General features: G+C 31.2%; 1 pseudogene; it reads left to right on the plus strand.

Moving 5' to 3' along the window:
- The first annotated feature begins 3,845 nt into the window (after positions 1-3,845).
- LOC122078082 overlaps positions 3,846-4,385 on the plus strand; it is a 1,701-nt pseudogene continuing 1,161 nt past the window's right edge.

Below are 4,385 nucleotides of genomic sequence, written 5' to 3' on the forward strand. Positions count from 1 at the left end.
GTCAAGCTTCAATTGAAATAATTTCAATCAAACGGCTTTTACCTGTTACAATCATATTTTTTCCCTCCTCCAAATACCCAAGGAAAAAAGGTTTGGATTTTTCATTACCTTTCATTAAAACTGAAAATGCCCAATTTGTAAGCAAGTACTCTACCTCAATAGAAGAATAGGAAATTATGGATTGCTTTGTGGTTGCTAGGAATTGGACTTGATCTAAGAAACTTAATGTATTCAAAAGTTGAATGACAAGTAAGATGGCATCGTGCCCAGTTGCAATCTCAATAAGTTGAGATTGTAAAGGAGATAGCTGAAGACATAAGAAGCCCTTCACTAGGTGATCTTTTAAGATAACGGAGCACACGATGGGAAGTAGAGAGGTGACCCATAGTTGATGCATAAATTGACTGAGAACATGAAAAGCAAACTTAAAATCCATGATAAAAAAAAACATAGCATGAGAAAAAAGGTTTAGATTATTCATTATATTTCATTGAAACTGAAAAACCCCAATATATAGGCAAACACAAATGTGACTCTAACGACTTACATTGATTATAAAATAACCCAACAAAACTGATAAAACTGTAAGAACTATAATTACCACCTGTTGTCTTCTTGTAACAACTATAAGAGAACTAGTACTAGTGGTATGTTTGTAATAATCTTTTGACTACGTGATGTGTATGCTTATATAAATGTAGTACAAAAAATAAGGTAAATCGAAAGAATCAAGGTATATCACATACTGTGGGTCAAAAAAGTTTTGCAATAATTCGTGATGAGAAGGTAATTATTAATAAAGTTATAACTAAAAAATAAAAATTTTCTATTATTCATTTCTATTTTGGTATGAAGTTTCTAATTATGACATTTATAGTATGATAATAGCATAAAGAAATTGAAGTGAAGCTAGACCGTGCAGACTTATATATAATTACTCATAAACGTAGAGACGGGGATCCTGTAGATGACATTACACGAGCTATGATTGTATGTATTATTTATATTTTTTTAATTAAAATAATATTCAAATATTATCTTTTAAATATAATTATACTTATTTGAAGTAACATACTTGTATGTGAATTGCATGATAAAATTGAGAGAGAAAAAATCAGAACCCAATACCTCCCAAAACACGAGTGAAAATATCACTTGGGATTATGGCATTTATTCTCAAGTAAAGAAAAAAGATAAACGTGGATATGTTTTTTGTTAGGATTTTTTCCTATAACTTTTTCAAATTCTTGTCTCCGTGGAGAAATTAGGACAAGTTCTTAACATGATAAAATGATATTTTCACTGAAAAATAAGGTTGATACGATGCAAACCTTAAATAAGAAACTTGTGTCAACCATTCAAGATTTACGTCATGAGTTTGACATGGAAGATTGTATACTCTCTCCTTCAAAGTTGATGGAACAAATAATATAAATATTTTAAGTTTCATACTAAAAAATACTTATAATTTAGTGATTTTTATTTTTAGCATTTTTTCTTAATGATATTCCATCATTATTTATGTGTGTGATAAGTACCCGATACTTCTAATGGTTAAAATGAGTTACCACAATACAATTAATGATTTTGTTATGAGTATTTATAATTTGATTATAAAATAAATATTTTTTTTATTACAAAAAATATTTCAAGAACTCAAATATAGAGCTTGGGAGGGTTGGACCCGAACAAAGAGCATTTAAAAACTAGTGGAATCTTTTTTTTTTTTTTAATTATCGTACAATTTGAATTTTTTAAGTATGAAGGAGTTTAATTTTTCAGATAAGATTATGGAATTAGTTATTGTAGATACAATTTATTGGGATGATGATCATGAATTTATTCTTTCTTTAGTTAAGTGATTTGAATGATAAGCATGATTTTTGTATTTATGTATATTTTATATATATATATATATATATATATAAGTTATTATGGATTGTGTATTGAATGGATTATATAGGTTCAAGAAACATGTATATTTGTATAAAAATATATAAAATCAAAAATATTGATATTATGTCATCATTCAAAAATCTCGTATTTATGTTTTCATAATAAAATATTCGTAATTAAAATTCACAGCTATAGATTTTATTGCACAAAAAATTTTAGCACTATGAAATCGTAGTTATAAATTTTATATAATCTGTAGTTATAGATTTTACTATGCAAAAAATGTCACTACAAAAGCGCAGTTATAAATTTTGGGACGTAAAAGTTTACAGTTAAAATACGCAGTTATATATTTGCTATGGAAAATAGCGCAATTAGAAATACGCAACAATAGACTTACTACAGAAACATTCGCAACCAAAATCCACAGCTATAGATATGCTGTGGAAAAAAGTGCAAATACTAATTAGTAGCAATAGGTTTATTGCGGAAACATCTGCAACTAAAATCCACAACTATAGTTGCTATAGAAAAAAGAGTAGTCAGTAATCCGCAGCAATAGATTTACAGTGGAAACATCCGCAACTATAGATTTGCTACGAAAAAAAATTGTAGTTAGAAATCCGTACAATAGATTTTCCACGGAAATATTTACAGTTAAATATCCACAGCTATAGAGTACCCTATCCCTGCGGTATGAAATCCACGGCTACAGACTTAGTGACGAGACTTATAACTTTGAATAGAAAATCGTAAGTAATTCATAGCAATAGGCTATTACTGCTGATTTTTTACACCTTTTATTGCGAAAAAAGCCACAATTATAGGCCTTCTTTGTTGTAGTGAGTAACTGAAAATTAAATAGAACCACTGATGTAGTGATTCTATTTGTCAACAATAGTCTTGCATATGGGAGTTAGGTGCGGCTGCAAGGTAGGATGAGAGTGGATGAGAACAGGGTTGTAGATGGAACAAGGGCGGCAAGTTGCGAATGGTCAAGACCAATATCATTCTGATACCATTTCAAAACAGACTGAATCAAATCAAATTGGATAGATCTATCCCTATTTTTTTTTTTTTTTTTTAAGTATTATAATTTTACCCTTAAACCATATATATAGAACAAGATTAGAAAGGTCAAGATCGAAATCCATCAAAGTTGCTACTGTTTCAGTCCTGCTGATATTGACTGTTGCATTTTGTAAAACCATGTGAGGGTGTTCGGTCATTTTTTCATATGTACGAACAAGATTAACGGTGAATCTTCACGTACGTGAATGTACGTGGACATCCATGATCTATGGATATGGCATCTATTAAATTAGGAGAGAGAAAATAGATACCATAAATATGGACCAGGGATGTTCACGTAGATTCTCGTACGTGAAGATTCACCAGACTCATGAAGAAACAATGAAAAAATAAACAAGAAAAAACATGTGGGTCCCATCTAATTAGGACCATTAGGACAATCCTATTAGGAAATGATCTGGACTCGACAGTGTGTAGATGATGATTTAAATAACATTCAAAATGTCATTAATGGTTGGTTATAAATAAGAGAAAACATGTGGGTCCCACCTAATTAGGACCATTAGTACATTATTTCTATTAGAAACTGATTCGGAATTCCGGACTCAACAATGTAGATGTAGATAGGGGTCTCAATTCTAAGCCCGCATCGGTAGGATTGACTGAGCCCGATAGGTTTATGGATCGACTTAGACCAACCTGATTAATAAACATGTCGGGCTCATTTATAACTAATACACAGTGTAGCCACGAGCACCCGATGGGCACCCGATCGGCCCAACACATTTACAAGCTCGATTTGAACGTACTACTTTAAGCCCGACCTAACCCGACCTCTTTAATACTACTTGTATTTTTTAATTTTTTTTAATACTATTTGTATGTAGTGCTGAGGCTATGTGATATGTACAGTTAAGATGGTGGTGATTGCTATTTGAACATTCATCTTTATACATAGTTTAATTGATTTGAACTTGTTAAACTTGGGTTGTGTCAGCATATATAGTTTAATTGATTTGAGTTTCGTGGGTTAAAGACTGAGTACCGTAGCAACTTATTTGTTTATCCCATCATTGGCTTAATTGATTTTAACTATTGGATCTTTTTTTTCTATGTCATATTTGCCTCATTTTATTGGTATTTCTCTTCAGGCACATTTAAAACACCAATATTAATGAGGATCCGATTAAAGTTAAATAGGTCTATCGATTAAGGCGTGATTAAGACCCGTTTATGGTAATCCGATTAAAGTCCAAGATTGACTGACCCAATTATTAATCATACCATTCCGGCATTACTTAAGCCTATTTAACTAAATGGCCGTTCACGGTGTAACCCTTAAAAACAATCGAGCTCGATTAAACTCGACCGAGGCCAACCCTGCCCAACCGTTTGACACCCTTAGATGTAGATGATGATTTAAATAACATTCAAAATGTCATTAATGGTTGGCTTTT

This window comes from Macadamia integrifolia, chromosome 5 (assembly GCF_013358625.1).
Source record: "Macadamia integrifolia cultivar HAES 741 chromosome 5, SCU_Mint_v3, whole genome shotgun sequence".
Taxonomy (NCBI): domain Eukaryota; kingdom Viridiplantae; phylum Streptophyta; class Magnoliopsida; order Proteales; family Proteaceae; genus Macadamia; species Macadamia integrifolia.